Below are 20,082 nucleotides of genomic sequence, written 5' to 3'. Positions count from 1 at the left end.
CAGATCATTCTCCCTTTAATCATCAAAGTGATAATTTTGGACAAATCTCTCATGTACAAATGGTTCTTGGTCTGTAAGTTAGGTTTAATACCAAAAACAACTTTCACGTATTTACAGGCATGTGTTAAGTCAAATTAGAAAGAGAGAGAGAGAGAGAGAGAGAGAGAGACTTCATTCCTCACCTAATGCTACCTGTTACATAGATTACAGACAAACTTAATGTAGGAAAAAAAAAAACTTACTTTCGTCAGTCCTTTGGTTGGCAGCTATTGTTGTTATTACTGTTGTTGTTGTTGTTGATCTATATCCATAATTGTTCTTAACCCTTCAGTGCGACGGGGCTTTTTTTTTTTTTTCTTTGCACTCTTCGACCATGTGGAGAGGATGGAGAGTGAGAGACTGACGAGAAGAGTGTACAAGTATGTGAGTGAGGTGGAAGGGGAGAGAGGGAGGGGAAGGCCAAGGATGAGATGGATGGATGGAGTGGAGAGGTATATGGGGGGGGGGTGAGTTGGGAGAGGGGCAGTAAATGGCGGGGGACAGAGCGACGTGGAGGCGATTTGTTTGTGGCCACCCCGTATGGGATTAAGGCGTCTGGCAATAGATAGATAAATAGAATATTCGACTCAAGAGAAACTTTTCATACTGGACAGATGAGGCACAACGAGCACCAGTGTTCTTCATTGTTCTTCATAGTGGCTTTAACACGAATTTGTTCTACTCTGAAATCCACTCTCACAGCTCCCCTCTCCCCCGTGTTCTGTTCACTATAAATGTTCATTCTTTGCCCTCCCCTTTCTTTTATGTTCTCCTCACTGTTATTGCTAACACTAGCTTTAATATAGAGTTTGTTCTTCATATAAATCCACTCTCGCAATTGTTCACTCCAACATGATCTTCTGTTCATCGTTATTGTTCACATCTAGTCATCGTTATTGTTCATATCTTCTGTTCATCGTATTGTTCATATCTTCTGCTCATCGTATTGTTCATATCTTCTTTTCATCGTTATTGCTCATATCATTTGTTCATCATTACTGTTCATACTTGCTTGAATATCGAGTTTGTTCATTATGTTAACTATCACTACTGTTCACTCCTTAATGTTCTTATCACCGTTAGAGGTTCAGTACTAGCCTAGATATTGAGTTTGTTCTTCATCTTAAACTACCCACAAAAATGTTCTTTCTTGCAATTTCTTGAGAGCAGTGTTTATGCTGATTTTGTCCTGGCATTTTTTTGTTTTACTTGCACTAACTCTAACTCCTTTTTCCTTCGCGTTCGTCTGATCACTGTTAATTTGACTATGTAACACTGAAAGTAACACAAAGTAACTTACAGTGCCTCTCGTATATTTTCTTTTCGTGTATTTCCTTTCTTTCTGTCCATATAATAAGTGTTCTTTTAACTAAATAACACTAATACAGGAAGTAATTTAAGACGACCCTCATAACTCATCATTCCTCTACGTTCACCCAGTCACTATTCTTTTCACACAGAATACACAAGAAGTAACTATGACGTCTCTGGTAATTGTTCTTTCCTTTACGTTCATCATATCACTGATCTTTTGGCTCTATAACACTGAAACTAACACCAGAAGTAGCCTGTGACATCTTGTTCTTCCTTGTTCTACGTTCATCTAATCAATACTCTTTTTCACTTAAAATAACACAAGAAGTAAGCTATGACGTCTCTAATAACTGTTCTTTCCTTTACGTTCATTAAATCGCCGTTCTTTTCACAATATAACACAATAAACAGATAGCGACGTCTTGCCCTCCTCCTGCATCCCGCTTCCCCCGGCAACTAAAGCAGCCGATTCTTTTGTTCGAAACTGCTTCACTCCATTCCTTGGTTGAGTGATGCTTCGACTATTTCAATACAAGGGTGTCCTTTTGTGAAGAACACGAACACACACACACACACACACACACACACACACACACACACACACACACACACACACACACACACACACACACGCACACACACAAGCGCGCGCGCGCGCGCGCGCTCTTTGGTTTCTAAATACCAACTCTAATCACAGACATCTTTTGGAGCATATATCTGTTCAACTTCAATGTAACTGCCAATTAGCAACATCAGGTATACGCAAGAAATCAGCAAGAACCAAGGTATTAGTAAACATATATTGCACCCACAGCGAGTTCAGACAAATACACAATTGTACAAACATAACCTCGCTTCCCACATTCACAACACTGGTTTTCGGACATAGGTGACATGATGCCCTCTTTCGCTGGGGAGAGAGTATGTTTGTTTACATTTCCCTCTGCCAGCAAACGACGACAACTAACTGACGGTGCTGTCATCTAGCTGAGCAACAGGGTATTAAAATCCTCCTCACTATGCCTCGTAAAGGTCAAACTTCCTCCAAACTCTACATTCCATGCACCAGACTTTTTTTTTTTTTTTTTTTGGGGGGGGGATATTCGTCCCAGTTGAACTGGGACACGGGCAAACAAAGAGCCCGTCACAGTTGCACATATAGTGCTCATTCCGAAATTAACGTGGTGGAGGGTAGTCCCTCACCATGTTAAGTAAAACATTAAAAGGTACCCTGGCAACAATGCCAGCAGCATCCCTAAATTCATCACCCGATCGGGCATGGCGACCATCGGGGCAAGACCTTAGCAGAGATGTAGCGGGGCAGTGAAGGAGGTAATGTACGAGAGGCACATCGGACCTGGCCAAGCAATGAGGACACGGATCAGGCTCTGTACCAGCGATCTGTTTGAAGCAGGGGAACCCCAGGCGCAATCTCCGTATTCTCACTACTAAATAATTAGGCAGGCCCTTAGGAGGCAGGAGGGGAGAGTATGATGTAGCAGTGGCATACCAGTCTGCAGAGCTAGAGCCCCCCGAGATGCAGAGTTGGTGTTCCTCCCGGGACAGCCTGCCTATGGTTGCCTTTAGTGCTCCAAGAATGTATGAGGGGCTGGGGCGGAGGGGGAATGTTATCTCTGGATGAGTGCAGGCAGCGCGTGCCGCGTCATCAGCTCTTTCATTGCCAGTAATCCCGACATGACCTGGGAGCCAGTGAAGTATGATAGTGGCTCCCCTTTGGACAAGAAGAGTTGCAACCGTGTAAATTGCTGTTAGGAGGAACACATTATCATGGAGGGAGAAAGAGCGTAGCCGTTGAAGGGAGGAAAGACAGTCCGTATGGATAATGACACGTCTATAATGGTGGTGATGAGCATGGCGCAATGCACCCAAAATGGCTGCAAGCTCTGTTTGGAAGGCAGACACTCCTGGGGAGAGGCGCCATGATTCAACCAAATTCCCCACGACAAAAGCAGATCCAGCAGAGCCATCAGGAGAAACAGAGCCGTCAGTAAAGTAGGTGGCCGAACCTGGGGAGTCTAAAGCAGCCACCCGACTAAGACCATCCTGACGAATCATGGTGGGAATAGAAGAGCGAGGTTTGGCCTCTGATGGACTGATGATTTGGAAAGGGAGTGGAGTCCAAGGTGGTGGATCTTCAAAGCCAGGGAAAGGAGAATCAGGGTCTTGGCACAAGCTTGGAGCAGCTCCCAAATTGTGAATGGTGGCAGCTGTGGTTCGGGCCCAGTCACGTTGAGGGAGCGCCTCAGGTGGATGGCCCAAAAGTCGTTTGAGCAGGGTTGAGACAGGTAGATCAGGCCGGCGCTGCACCAGCTGGAGTGTGATTGTTGCTGCGCGTAGCGCAATGCGGTGCGTCAGTGATGACAGCCCACTCTCCAAACGCAAATTCACTAGACGGGTCCAAGGTGGAGCTCCGAGCATGATACGTAGAGCATTGTTTTGTAGAACTTCCACCAGACTTTTATTCAGCTGATCCTGGGTGTGATTTGAAACAATGAAGCAACTGAATCACTTCCTGGAAACTTTCTTAATCCATTCCTTGCCTGAGTGAAGGTTTTTATTCTTCATTAAAAAGATGTCTTTCATGTATTTTTTCTACCACTAGACCATTCTATTCAGATGCTCCTGGATATGATATGAAGCAACTGAAGCATGTGAATCAATACGGTAGTTCCAAACCGGTCTAATTCATTCCTTGGCTGAATGATGCTTTTTTAAAACCCCTACACGAAGACGAGACATGAGCATAGCATATTCTCCGTGTTAGTAAAGTATATTTTGTTCTGCCTCCAGACGATTTTATTCAACTTAGAAAAGACTTCTCGTATGGAAGGAGTTAATGAAGGATATATCGAATCTCTCCCATTCGAAAAAAAAAAAATCCCTTCTCAGCTGAATAAAATCGTCTGGAGATAGGAAGAGCAAACTACGATATACACTACTGTCTTTTGCTTTATTCATTTTACCACCAGAACCCTTTATTCAGCTGTTTATGTGCGTCTCATGAAGAATCTGAGACGACTGAATTACTTCCTCGAAAATTGCTTCACTTTATGATTAGAAACAAACAGACAGACAGATAGAATGACAGAACAACGAACAGACAGATATGTGCAGAGAGAGAGAGAGAGAGAGAGAGAGGAGGGGGGGGGAGCATGAAAGCCCTCGGAGAGTCATCAGAGGGTCCAGATGTAGGCAGAAGAAAGCAAGCGGAACAGAGCAAACAGGGAGTCACGTTGCCACCTTCCTCTCTCTCTCTCTCTCTCTCTCTCTCTCTCTCTCTCTCTCTCTCTCTCTCTCTCTCTCTCTCTCTCTCTCCCTCTCCTTCCCTCCCTACCTTTCCCTCTCTTTCTTCCATCCGCTCGCTCTAATCCTCCCTCAGTCCTCTCTCTTTACCCCTATTCCTGTCATTCTTCTTCCTACCTCCATGAGTTTCCTCCTACTCTTCACGTCTCCTTTCCTCCCTTCCTCCCCGTTTCCTTTTCTCTCATTTCTCCTCTCCTACTTTCCTATCCCTATCCCTTCCTCCTTCTTCCTCTCCTCCTTCTCACACTAAGACCATAGTCATTCTTGAGGTGTAACTTTTTCCTCCTCAAAGCACTATTCCTAAGTCAAGGTTGTGAGAGTCTTTATCACATGAGTCTCTCCCTGAATGCATTGACGTCCTTCTCCCTCTTCTCCCTCTCCTTATTTTTCCTTTCTCCCTCTCCCTTTCCCTCTCTCTCCCTTCCTCCCCCTCTCCCTTTCCCTCTCCCTTCCTCCCCTTCCTTTTCCCACCCCCTCTTTGGTCTTCGCTCCCCTTATTCCTCTACATTTCCGTCTCCCTTCCTCCCTCTACCTTTCCCTCCTCCTTCCTCTCTCTCTCTCTCTACCTTTCTTTCTCCCTTTCTTACCTCTCTCTCTCCTTCTCCCAATCCCTTCCATCCTCTCCCTCTACCTGTATCTTTCCCTTTCCCTTCCTCCACCTTTCTCTCAACCTTTTCCTCTCCCATCCTTCCTCTATCTTTCCCTTTCCTTCCTCTCACTCTACTTTTCCCCTCTCCTCCCTCCCTATCCCTCTACCTTTCCCTACTCCCTTCCTCCCCCTATCTCTCCCTTTCTTTCCTCTCCCTGTCCTTACACCGCTAATGTTATAATTCTTCCTTAAGGCGTATTTCCCCCCCCACTCTCAACCGTATGCCGAGGTCAAGGTTGCTGGGGACTCAGCCACACAGGACTCTTGACGTGTGTGGACTGGCTGGATGTTTTTCTCGAGGCGTTGAAAGCGTGCAAGAAGCGTGGAGAATCCGTCTCAGGTGGAGGCGTTTGCGTAAAAGAAAAATACTGAATGTGACTAAATTTTGAAAGGCAGGATATATTTTGTAAGCCTATCGTGCCGAGGGATAAGTTACAGCCCAAGGGAATGTTGACTTCATTTTTTTGTAAGATGGTGTATTATTAACCTCCTGTATCCGGGTGACGTGATTTTTAGTTTCGTCTTGGGATACTGTCAAGAAGTAGGGATCTACACGTGTCGAGGGAGCAAGGTGATATTTTTGACCCTTTCCCTGTTACATTTGGCCTTTTTTTTTTCTATAATGGTACTATTGGAATCCTTTTTTTTATGACAGTTTCAAAAAGATTGGACGTGCCATGAATGTCCTCACAGCAGAGCAAAAAAAAAATAAAAATAAAAGTCTTGGTGGTTTGTTAATGTCTAGTTTAAAATGTTTTGGGGGATTTTTCGGGTATATTTGGCACCCCTGGGGAAAAAACTTTGGCACCACTGGAAGGCAATTCTCATGACGGTTTCAGAATGGAATGACATGATATGATGGGTGCAATAGGTGAGAGGGAAACAAGGTCTTGGTAACGTTTAGAAGCCACACGGAGCAAGAATTTTACACACATATTCCATCTGAACTATAGCGTCCTCCCTTGCTTCGCTAACGCCAACCATAACTAAGCCTCTTCAGTGCCAGAGGTGTTTCCAAGGCTGCGTAAACTCGTCTGGCATCAGCAAGACTATACTAAAATGGGCTTCACCCTGATTCAAGCCCATTTTCAAAGAAGGGAACAAGGAACTCATAAATCTAGCCTACTCTAGATGAAATTTCTCTCTCTCTCTCTCTCTCTCTCTCTCTCTCTCTCTCTCTCTCTCTCTCTCTCTCTCTCTCTCTCTCTCTCTCTCTCTCTCTCTCAGGCTCCTATGACTCACTTTCAGCTGAGTAAAATTGGGTGACGTTAGGAAAAATGGGATACTAGAATTCTCCCAACGATGAAAGGGTTAATGGCGACAGAAATAATGCTACCAGGCTCCTCTCACTCGCTCCCAGCTGAATGAAATAGTCTGGCGTCAGAGGGAATAGAATGATAGAGCTGTTCCGACCGTGAGAGGGCTAAATTAAGGAGTTATAAAATACTGTACCCTATGACCTATTTCAGCGCCATATGCTATTTTCTGTTCCTTACCGACTCCCCAAAGGCTAAATTATGGTATTTGTTCTCTCTCTCTCTCTCTCTCTCTCTCTCTCTCTCTCTCTCTCTCTCTCTCTTTCTCTCTCTCTCTCTCTCTCTCTCTCAGTTTTTCTAAAAATTTTAAAACCCTTTTTGTTGGATGGTGACATTTGGGTAGTGGGTGCGTAGAGTTTCCATGCTTGGTTATTCTTGTCTTTAATTCACAAAATTCAACAGTTTCCTCAGGTACAAATTACCCCATAACAAACAGCCTTCAAAGCACCTCTAAGTTCAGTTGCTGTTTACTTTCACCTGTGAAGCTCTTCCCTGTTGAGGTTTAAGTTAGGTTCAAGTAAAGCATTGTTTGGGTTTGGTTACGTTCGGGCAGGTTAGCTTGGCTGGGTTTGGGTAGGTTAGGTCAGGTATGAATTGGTTAAGTTAGATTAGGATATGTTAAGTTAGATTAAGCTGGGTTAAGTTTGGATAGGCTAGGTTAGGTTTGGCCACTTTAACTTAGGCTAGGTTAGGTTAGGTTTGGTTAGATTAGCTTAGGTTAGATAGAATTAGGTCAGGTTAATTTAGTTTCCCTCAGGTGAGCTTCGGTAAGGATTGAGTAGGTCTGATTTGGTTCGTATGGCTAGGTTCTGTAAAGGGGTGAATTCTAGATAGAAAGTTTCCTAACATCACTTATTTAGCGACTTGTTTTGCGTACTTTACCAGAACATTCTCTTATTTGTTCTTCTGTATTATTATTATATCGACTTATTTTGGATCAGTAACATACAGGAAAATATATGTAACATGCAGAATAATTCGCTAAGAAAGTGGTGTTAAGAAATGTCCAAAGACACATGCAACATGGCACCAGGTTCTCCCACATCCGACACCCTCCTCTTCCTCCTCCTCCTCCTCCTCCTCCTCCTCCTCCTCCTCCTCCTCCTCCTCCTCCTCTTCATCTTCCTCTCCGGTGCTCAGTCACGTCCCCCACATTACCTGAGTGTCCCCTGCTCCACCTGGCTTACCTTCTTAATTATGTTGACTGGAATACAACCATCGGGTAATTAAGGTCAAAAGGTCAAGAGGGTCAAAGTATCTGACTGCGTACGACTTTGCCCCTATCGTTATCATCATCATCATCATCATTATTTTTGTCATCAATAACATCAATACCATAATAAACAAAATCATTAACATCAATACCGTCATCATTATTAAAAATCAATATCATCATCATCATCATCATCATCGTCATCATGTCTATTTCCCTCTGAATATATTGTCAGGAGCTGGTGAAAAAATATATATATATATATTTTGTACCATCGCTGTAAACAGAGGCAGGACATCGTTTACAGTTTCATCCATCCATCCATCATCCAATCCTACATTGCCCCCAGAGGAGCGTAGGAGCCCGGGGCTAGGCAGTTGGTCTCGACATTTAAGATGAGTTTACAGTTTCATGCGTACGATTCCTCTCCCCGAGATAAAGTCGCCTAGGGTTATCAAGAACAAAATACAGATAATTCCACCATCACAAATGCTACTGTTACTACTGTGGCCCCAGGCTCGTCTGAAACTTGAACTCGGTAGACAGTAGGCTTAACTTTCCCTCTTTCTACAGTCCACCGTAGGGAAGCTGCTGAGGAACATTTATTTTACCAGTCAGTCCAGCGGCCTTGTTACATCGGTGCCACCACGTGAAGGAGTCCTCACCAACACCACCATCGAACTGAAGCATTTATGTGGGCTTCTTTCAGTTCCTTACATGTTTAGATTTTTTGTAAGCTAAAGATAAACCATCACGAGATTAAAAAGTAAATTCTACCTTGGCAGTGGAACGGTTATAGGTTTACTAATTGTTCTAACTCATCGTCTCAGGGATGCTGAAGAGGGATGCCTTCATGTGGTGGCACCAACATATCCAAGAGCATCTACTGCCTAGTTATACGAGCGTCCCTCCTTCCCTCGCCTTCCCCCAAAAGGAGGACGGTGAACTACCGGGGAAAGGCAGCCTCCATTCCTCTGAGATCACGTTTCAGATGAACCTGGAACTTATCAACAACAACTACTACTACTATTACTACTAATAATAATACTAATAATAATAATAATTATAATAATGGTAATAGTAATAATAATAATAATAATAATAGTAATAATAATAATAATAATAATGTACTACCACCACCACCACAACCACAACCACGACTTCTACCGCCACTACTCTACTACTACTACTGCGCTGCTGCTGCTGTTGCTTCTACCGCTACTATTACAGGAGATCACCCTTAAGCTAAATAAAATAACATAGGTATAGCAGGAATGAAATTAAATATGACGTCCACGGGCTGAAGGGGTTATTTGGAGGGCTTGTGCCTGGTGGAGGAGAAGGAGAGAGTCTGAGTGAGTGACGATAATGGTGGTCTGGAAATGCTGAAGTTTTTTCATTTGTCAGGCTGGTGCATCAGGGAAGGCATGAGAGGAAGAGAAGGCGGAAAAGAAAAAAGAATAAAAAAAGAAAGAAAAATGAATTTGCTGCGTCAAGAGCACACACACACACACACACACACACACACACACACTATTAGGCAGGACAAAAATACACAGGGTTTCTCATTACACGTCTCAAGCCTCTAACTAAGGAAGCTAGATTGCATCCCTTCCAACTCGTCTCAACAATACCAGTTAGTCTGGGAGGCTTTCATTAGTTTCTGACAGAGTTTCGAGGCGGTGTTATTATCGTAGTGACCCCTTAGTTCATTTTGACGTGAACCCGGTGGACTGCAGGCTGAAGTTGTTGTTTTTTCCTGCAATCATCTCTCCTCTGTTCTGGAAATTGGGAGGGAGACGAGGGACATTAATTTTTGTGTGCCACCGGGTGAAGGCGTCCCTCTCCTGCATCTTCAGGTAGCGTAAAAGGACAATTCGGTTCCAACACACACACACAAACACACACACACACACACACACACACACACACACACACACACACACACACACACAGCAAATTGCTTTACAAGGGGTGCAGTTTAGGTGGGCCAACATTCCTCTACAAACCGCTACCTCAACAGCATTTTTTTAGGTCCAAAGGGCTCTCCAGGCGATGAGGTAAAGAAAATGCTCTCTCTCTCTCTCTCTCTCTCTCTCTCTCTCTCATCTGACTATATATCTTTGACTGAGTAACAAGAGAACTAGTTTCATTATTTCTGGCGTTATCAGAGCGTTGTTCGTACTTTAAAAACAAACCGGGAATATTAGCCGAGTTTCCTACGAGAACAACAATAAATAAATAAAATAAATAAATAAAGCAATCCAATAAATATTGCAAAATTCTCCCCATCCAATTTATACGTTATGTGAGTCCACCCCCCTAGTTATCAAATATCATTGCTTGCCTCTCTCTCTCTCTCTCTCTCTCTCTCTCTCTCTCTCTCTGTTAATTGCTCCTCTCGCCGTGTGGGTAGTTAGCTTGTTACAGGAATCTATATTTCAGCTGTGTGTGTAAATAATTGGACATAGTTTGGTGGAGTGGAGTTGTGGATGAATAACGCTGGTCATTGTGTGTGTGTGTGTGTGTGTGTGTGTGTGTGTGTGTGTGTGTGTGTGTGTGTGTGTGTGTGTGTGGGGAACATATACGAAACTTCTCATCTCTTCTTTATTTTTCCTCCCAATTTCTTCATCGTCATAGTTCTTCCTCCTCCTCCTCATTTTTCTCTTCTCCCATCTTGCATTTCCTCTCCTCCTCATCCTCCTATTCATGTCTCGTCATCTCGTTTGTTTCTCTCTCTCTCTCTTTCTCTCTCTCTCTCCCTTCTTCTTCAGGCTGCTCCTCTTCCTTGTCTCCTCTCTGCCTGGTCATAAGGAACAGGAGGAGACAGGCAGGAATAACGTAACTGAGACAAGAGTGTGGTCAGAGCAGGAACACTCTGTAATCTCACACCCTGACCGACACAATGAGAGAGAGAGAGAGAGAGAGAGAGAGAGAGAGAGATTTGATTCACTCGGCAACTGTCAGGCACCAGTGTATCCCCTAGTGGAAATTTTCTTTGCAAACTACATCGAACCTTGAAAATTAACTACCTAATGAGTGTGTATAGTTGCCCAACCAAAGGTGACCCGGTTATCAAAATAAGGCTTCCATTACATTTCCTATGTGTCGGGGGAGGATGGGGTGCTGATGGTTTGGGGGGACCTAGAACACTAAAAAGTAGTGGGATTGAATATTACTAAAGTCTTTATCATGGGCCTGTTATGTTCGTAAAGAAGTACAGTCCAATGCTCCATGCTTATCGAGATATGGCTGTGATGTGTGTAATGGTGCAGGGGTTGAGGGGGGAACATGAATCTTAGAAAGTCAAGACAGCCAGCCCTCACCATGAGCTTACTGAGAGTGCAAAGTTACAGAAAATACCACCCAGTTACTGAGATCCAGCATCCACAAGTGGTGATGTGCTGTGGGTGATGAAATGGCTGAGGGGTGGGCGAGAGGAGACCAATAATTTTGAAAATGAACAGGACGGGCCCTTACCATATGCATAGCGTGTGTGTTAAGTGGCAGGAAAAAGAAAAGAAAAGCCTAATTACTGTCTGGCGCAGGGAGGAGTGGGTGAGGACAGGGATGCGATTGTTGAAGCACCTGATGTTTGATGTATGGAACTGATACGCACTGTCATGAGTTAATGGGGTGTGGGTAAAAGGGAGTCGACTTTCACCTATTTCGTTCACTAACCCACCGTTTTCGAGTCATGCACATCAGTAATCTTTCCACCATCAGTCTGGTCTATATAAACGTAATATTATACAAAGAAAGGTCACCTAGTAATTGGCTGTAAATGTTTCTAACCATCATCGTTTAGTTATTTCATGCATCCATACGCCTAAGTAAACCATCTCCATGTGTGTTCTATGTACTTCTTGATACGATATATCATGAGACAGTGACCAATTACTTTCTTTTTCACTCAGCGGTTTTATCATCGGAAATCAACAATCTTTTCACTCTACATACTGTTTAATATTTCATTATTGTTGGAGTTAGAAGTCAAGGGATATATCTGACAGTATAGCAATTGTACAACTCCCTCAGTGGCATAGTTTATCTCAGTGAACAAATCTTCCCCAGCCATGGCGGAGAGAAGAGATTTTATGAGAGAAGGCCAAGGAGCGGGTCAGTGCTGGAGAGGGAAAAACAAGAAGGAAAAGATGTTAGAGGGACAAGGAGCAGGTGAGTGTTGCTAAGAGAGTAATAGAAAGCAAATAACTTGAGAAGGGCAAGGAAAAGGTGAGTATTACTAAAATAAAAAAATAAAAAAATAAAATAAAAAAAAGATGTGAGAATGTGTGACAAAGACAATTAGCAGGTCAGTGCCGAGAAATGCTAGGTAAAAAGAAAAACTATGAGAAAGACAAAGAGCGGGTGAGTGTTGCTAAGAAAATGATATAAAGAAAAGATGAGACGATGTGATAAGGGCAAGAAGCGAGTGCGTGCTGGCGAGAGAATACGAGAAATACCTGTACATGTGGGACAAGGGATGGAGGAAGGGGTAGATGGGAGGGGGATTAGAGAAGGGTGAAGGTTAACGGGACCATACAGGGGGGAGGGATATGGCAGGGTAGAGGTAACGGTGTGTGTGTGTGTGTGTGTGTGTGTGTGTGTGTGTGTGTGTGTGTGTGTGTGTGTGTGTGTTTCAGCTCACCTTTCACTCTGATGATGTATTTTTTTATATTATTCTCGCTACTTTAAGACAAATTTCTTAAGTTTAGGGAGAAAAGTAAGATTGTGGATAAATAAATGAAGACTCTATCCAGCCCCGTCCCTGCCTCTATCCTTCTCTCAAGCTTAAGGAAATCGTCTGGAGGTAGCAAAGAATAAATACGTCATCGAATTCAATAGGTTAAATCTTGCTATCCCCAGGCGATTTCATCCATGCTTACGATACACTTACGATATAATTTTCCTCGGCTCTCTTACGCTGAATAAAATCGTCTGGAGATAAGAAGTATTAGGTACAAAAACGCACCATAGTTCTGAAGTGGTTAACTAGTCTTGGTCTTTCATCATGTCAGTGTAATAGTATTTTAGTAATAGCAGTGGTAGTAATAATAGTAGTAGTAGTAGTAATAGTAGTAGTAGAAGTAGTAGTATTAGTAGTAACAGTAGTAATAGTAGTAGTGATAGTAGTAGTAGTAGTAGTGGTAGTGGTAGTGGCAGTAGTAGTAGTAGTAGTAAATTTTTTCTAACGATTTATTCAGCTCTGGAGACTTTAAAATGATGAAGTAAAATATACAGTAGATTTCATTTCCCTCCCTTCATTACCAGTGGGGTCTCCTGAGCTGGGCCAATTCATCTCTTAATATCAAAAAGCAAAATGAAAACATGTAGTGCTGCCTACTTCTTCCTTAGCCTTTATCATTCATTTTCTGTGCCTGCCCTCCTCTCTTCCTATTTCTCCCATCTTTCCTGTCACTACTTATTGCTTTTCTTTCCCTTACAGGTGGCTTTACATTGAGTGACAAGCCAAATGGTTTCCTGTAAGCCAAGAAACCATTTACAATGCTGGGTGGTAACCATATAACCAAACCATACGTGCTGCCTACATGTCAAGTGGGTTGGTGGAGGGTTAGTGCCCCTCCCTGTAAAACAAATAACTCAGAGTCAAATGGCCACCCCGTACGGGACTATGGCGTCTGGCAATAGATAGATAGATAGAAAATGAAAACATAATTCAAGATATGGAACAGACTAAGCCCTCCAGTGAGATGCAGTTTTTTTTAATAATATTCTACTGATGATTTTATTAAGAATATGGAAAGAAGTGAAATGGAACTATGGGGTGTTATGTGAAAGGGGAAAAGAGGAGACGTGACGGTGAAGTGAGGGACTGTGAGGGAGTGAAGAGGAGAGATGAGGGTAACGGTGGGGGAAGTACGGTGATATCCTGAGACTGGATTTACGAACGGACTTAAGATCATTTCAGGTCGTAACTATGGTTGATTCTCTCTCTCTCTCTCTCTCTCTCTCTCTCTCTCTCTCTCTCTCTCCAAGCTTAAGTTACGACAGAAAGAACACAAGAAACAGGAAGATTTTACTCTTTTCTTATTCTTCCAAGAAAATTTAACCTCACTAACGACAAGGAATCGGTCTTAAGTCCGTCTATGAATCTCGCCCTTTAGTAATTAGATTCCTTAACCCCTTCAGTTCAATGACACTTTTATTACTGGGAGTATCTGAGTTTTTTTTTTTGTATGCCTTCATACTGGTAAATTGGCTTTTTATTTTTCAGCATATTTCACGTGGCTCAGTAGCTGAACAAACAATGCTACGGTCCTACATCCTTTACACAGGCTGTACATCCTTTACACAGCCCTTTCTCGCGACTAGCATTATTCTAGCGTTAATTAATTTACTGTTATAATTTGAAAAGTTTATAATCACTGAATACAGGTCAGTTCATTTTGCGTGCTGTTGATGCAAATTATGTGGATATTAACACGATATAACTAGCATACAGGAAAATGCTAAGGTGTAAGAGGCAAAATAAATCGCATAAGTATAGGTGTTACGGAAATTAAAGGTCTTGGAGAAAACCTATGGGAGACGGCAGGACTTTCGTTGCCACCTGTACACCGGCATGGATAGATTATATGACGAACAACCAGACGCAGAAATACGAGACACTGACCTACCCGCGTGTGAAGAAGAAAAAAAAAAAGATGGTTGTTTTTAGCTGACGAATTATTATAGTGAGGTGATGAGAGGTGGTATACTCCTTTCACTCTAACTTGGCATAAAATTTACCATCTCTACATTTTCAATACTTACTTGTAACAAGAGAGTAAAGCTGTAATATGATGCTAGTCACGAAGAAGGACTGTGGAAAGGATGTAGAGCCTTGATATTACTTTATTTTGCTACTGAAGTACGTGAAATAAGCAGCAAAATAAAAATCTGGGCCAAGTTAAAGTAAAACGACTATAGCACCTTCCTCTCCCATACCACGTCTTATGCTCCTCGACAAACATGGTGTCACTGTTACCTTTGTCCACACCTGTACAAGAAATAATTACAGTGCCAGAGAGAGAAATAAACTGTGAAGGAAGAGGTGGAAGGGAGACACAGAATAATAATAATAATAATAATAATAATAATAATCCGGGCCGTGTGTGCTGATGCTGCAAATTCAATTCGCTTTAGTATTCAAGGAGGGTGAGACGCCCCGCCAGGTGTTTAATGACCGGGAAAGCGAATCAGAACAGGTGACACAGAGGGTCGTACTCTAGGTAGTTTTGGAGATTTCGAAACACCTCTTCCTTAGCGATTTATTGTGCACATTACACTGTATTACATTTGTGTGTGTGTGTGTGTGTGTGTGTGTGTGTGTGTGTGTGTGTCGGTGATACAGATTATGCCAATACAGAAAAAATATAATCAAGGAACAGTCAGAGAGTTAAACATTCGCTCCCACCAATTGATCCAAAGGCCAAATATTTGACTTTCTCCTGTGATCATGACCTTCGACGAATTAATCTCAAAATCAAAATACTTCATTCTTGTCTAACCCTCAACCCTTCCTCCAACTTTTGGTTCAAATCACATCAAAACAATACGAGTTGGCTTTGCCCAGTAAATGTGACACCCGGCCCATTCTTTATCTACCTCCCCAGCACGGAACTTGTACGGTAAGAGAAAGCTGTTCCTCTCGCTAATACCACCTCATACAACACACTCACACACACACACACACACACACACACACACACACACACACACACACACGCACACACAGACTAACAAACAGAAACTAACAAAATGACACATATACGCACATAAGTAAACCCATGCACACACACCGTACAAACATGCACACACAAAACACACACATACACACACACACACACACACACACACACACACACACACACACACACACACACACACACACACACACACACACACACACACTATAAAATGACCTTGCGTTTTACCGAATTTCCACACCTTGAGATATCACCTCTCCTCAAATTCTCTCTCTCTTTGCGTCACCTTCTTACTCCTTCTACCGATGACCTCTCTCTCTCTCTCTCTGGTTGAAAAGCTACAAAGATGATACAAAACGAATGGATTACAAGGAAAATAAAAACCAACAGCAAACTTTTAAAACAAAATAACACAAAAAGGAAGAACAGGAAGAGACAAAGATCACGAATGAGGTATGATCTCCACGAAAAAGCACATATATCTTTTTATTTTTATTTTTTTATTTTTATGCATGCTCGTTGTGCGCCCTAACTTGGCGGGGCAACTCTCGAAGGCAAGTTTTCCTGTTTTCTTGTTTGGGGAAGTTTTACAAGGAGTGGATTTTCTGTCTCTACCTCCTTTTGCTCACCTTTTGAAAGACTTGAGAAAAGGTGGGAACTATGCTGTCTACTCCCCCACGATAGATACATTGATTGATTTAGGTATTTATTTTTCGTTGATCTTAACTTGGTCTATTTTTTTGTCCTTTCGTAGCTAATTTCACGTAGCTCAGTGGCAGAAATGGATATGATATTGATATACTTCATTTCATTGCACTTCTTCGTGACTAGCACCAAAGTTTAGTGTTGATCTCTTGTTACGTAGGCATAAACTTAAGTCCTCCTCCTCCTCCTCCTTCACTTTCTTCTTCTTCTACTTCTGCTACTTCTTTTTCTTCTTCATTATCATCATAATCATCGTCATGATCTTCATCATCATCATAATCATCATCTTCATTTGTTTTTCCTTCCTCCGTTCTGTTATTTACATAAAAAAAATCATCATCGTCATCATCTTCTCCTTCTTCTTCTTTTTCCTCTTCTTTCTCTTCTTCTTTTCCAACTTCTTCTTCAATTCTTTTTCTTCCTCTTCTTCTTCTTCTTCCTGGTGCTGAGAAAGTTAGCAGAGACTCACCTTTCCTCTCAAGCGACCCTGGCAGGATTTGACACTCTGACCATACACACTCTGACATACACACTCTGACCATACACACTCTGACTTACACACTCTGACTTACACACTCTGACCATACACACTCTGACATACACACTCTGACATACACACTCTGACCATACACACTCTGACTTACACACCCTAAACTTACACGCTAACTGGCACAGGAGGCTTCGTTATGCCTTTTCCTCGGCGATTTATTTTTCCTATCACAACTTATTATTTAGTAGAATATTAATGTAGTTTTTATATCAACATACTGTGCGTCAGTAACATCTATCTATCTATTGCCAGAAGCCTTAATCCCGTAATGGGTGGCCACAAACAAATCGCCTCCATGTCGCCCTGTTCCCAGCCATTTCACTGCCCTGCTCCCAGCTCACACCCCCCTCTCTCACATACCTCTCCACTCCATACCTCCATCTCATCCTTGGCCTCCCCTTCCCTCTCCTCCCTTCCACCTCAATCACATACACTCTTCTCGTCAGTCTCTCAGTAGCATACAAAGCGATATTAGTGTGTTAAGTTCAGAATAAATCGCTAAGGAGGAAGTGTTACGAATTCTCCAATGTGGCTTGCGCTGCGACCCCGATTTCAGTCGCTCACCTGATGAACCAATTAAAAATAGTGCAAAGTCCTGGTAATTTCTAAATCAGTCACAGCCTATCTTGCTTATCTATCTAACTATCTATCTGTCTATCTACCTATCTATCTACCCATCTATCTACCCATCTATCTATCTATCTACCTATCCTTCTGTCTATCTATCCACCTATCTGTCTATCTATATATTGCCAAACACTTTAATCCAGTAAGGAGAGACCACAAGTGGATCACCTGCATGTCACCTTGTCCTCTGCCATCAATCCGCCCTTTCTCCAACTCATTCCCCCGCCTCTCAAACGGTAGATTTATTCCTACCCAATAAAAATGCAAGGAATAATTCTGAAAGGTGCATTATCATGGATCTTGAGAGCTTCCTATCACTTCTTTCTCAGCGATTTATTTTTTTATCACTGCGCATTATACTCCTATGACTCGCTCTCAGCTGAATAATCGTCTGGCGTTAGATGGAAGAGAATACTAGAGTAATCTCGATCAAAGAAGGGTTAATAATCTCCTATATCCTTCTCACAGATTTTGTATATGGATATGATTTACAGATATGATGGGGTATAATATAGAACATAAAGTTACATACACAAAAGTATATTAACAAGGAAGAAAGACCAAGGAATCCTCAAAGTCCAAAATTATAAGGCCGTTTGTCAATAACTATATAATGTACAAGGAAAAGTATTAGCATAAATCTATCATTCGAAAACACCTGAACGCAAATCACCTGAAGCTTTGAATTAACAGGTAACATTTCAGTACAGATTTGATCAGAGCTTTCAGTCCAATCGCAGTTTATATCATCGGTGCCAAACAAGGAAGGATTCAATTATACAACGTTTGATGGAATGCCAAACTTGCTGGCCTCATACTGGTAGGTGGGAGTCCCTGTCGTCCACTCACTCGATGTAGTGCTATCTTCAGGTAACTCTACTTTGATTGACGACCTAAATGGCTCCCCGCACTCCAGGAAAGTAATGTACTTCGTTGGGTGGTAACCATATAACAGGAAAATAGATGCACGTTGGGCCAGTGGGTTTAGGTGCCCCAGCCAGATCACTTCAAGCTTCAGTGATGGTAGTGGTTGGGGAATACTGCTCACCTACAGCCTTGAACAAAAGTACCCCGATATTTCTCTATGCCAATGGAAGGCGTCACAGGAATGATTTTCATGACCAGTATGAAGTACAATACAAGACGGTATGAAACGGAAGGACACTCTATCATCTAGGGAGAAAGCAGAACTATGAAAGGCTAAACACGATACGGGCAGAGGAGAGTCCGGATTATTTATTTATTTTTATTTTTGTTTAATGTGTGTGTACCTGTAATGTTGCTCAGGGATTGGGAACTGTACTCCGCCCCAGCCAACCTGTCCATAGAAGCCACGCCCCTTCTCAACCACCATCCGAAACTCATGGAAGGTCAATGGGAAAATTATGAATAAATATGAACGTGAATGGTACAATATCGCCAGCTTGTCAATATTAGCAGCATCTATCCATCTGTCTATTGCCAAACGCCTTAATCCCGTAAGGGGTGGCCACAAATAAATCGTCTCCATGCCGCCCTGTCCCCAGCCATTTCGCCGCTCTGCTCTCAACTCACATCCCCCTCTCTCATATACCTCTCCACTCCATCCCTCCATCTCATCCTTGGCCTCCCCCTCCCTCTCCCCCCCTCCACCTCACTCACATACACTCTCCTCGTCAGTCTCTCACTCTCCATCCTCTCCACATGGGCAGCATATAGTCAATTAGAGGCGATTAGTACGAGCAGGTATGAATTTACGAACAGCTTGCATGACGCGGAGTATAGTTGGCATCACCTCAAATATCTAGACCAGATAACCTAGCCGTGGGTCCCTACGCAAAGGAGGGAGTTTCTAATAATTAAAATATGCCTTGGTGAACAGTCTGAAGCAGCCTGGTGAGACAGTGGTGATAAGAAGCATTAACTTGGGGCATACAAAGGCTGATACATGCAGCATCTGTACAAGGAACTTTTGAGGTCAACTGTACATCCCTGAAAAACTATTAGACGTGGATAAAAATAAAACTGGGAAGAAAGTGGAGGATGGTAGAGAAAGAGAGAGAGAGAGAGAGAGGGAAGGGGGGGGGTCGTTCAATCTATGCACAACCGAAAAGACACATTCAGCAGGTGTTTTGCGTTAAGAAAAAATTTGCTCAGGTGCACATCCGCGAAAGCTCACAAAACGACGAGGATGACTCTCAAGCAGAGAAGTCGAGGGTCACACAATCTCCCTGGTACACACACACACACACACACACACACACACACACACACACACACACACACACACACACATGAATACACAACCACCCAGTAAAATAAAGCGTCTCATCTTCCCAGTCGAGATGAGAATTCCCTGAGCGGCCCGGAAAGAAATGCATATTACCTAGGATGAGAGGCCCACACCTGCCCTGGGACTCGTAAAAACAGGTGTCGTTGTTTCCCCTTGTGTGTGAAGACGTGGGGATTGGGGGTCGTTTTGTTGTTGGCTTTAGGGCCTTCGTAGCACTCTTCTTTAAGTGATTTATTACACCTGAACGTGCAGTGTGAGGGGGTTGAGTGTTTGGTCCGGTTTACCTGTTTGTTTTTCTGCCTGTCCGTCTGTTAGCACCATTACAAGATTATGATAGATAGATAGATTGATTGATTGATTGATT

The sequence above is a fragment of the Coenobita brevimanus genome, chromosome 5 (genome assembly GCF_032717465.1).
Source record: "Coenobita brevimanus isolate Jiangsu-jjx chromosome 5, ASM3271746v2, whole genome shotgun sequence".
Classification (NCBI taxonomy): Eukaryota; Metazoa; Arthropoda; class Malacostraca; order Decapoda; family Coenobitidae; genus Coenobita; species Coenobita brevimanus.
This window is presented reverse-complemented; position numbering follows the sequence as displayed.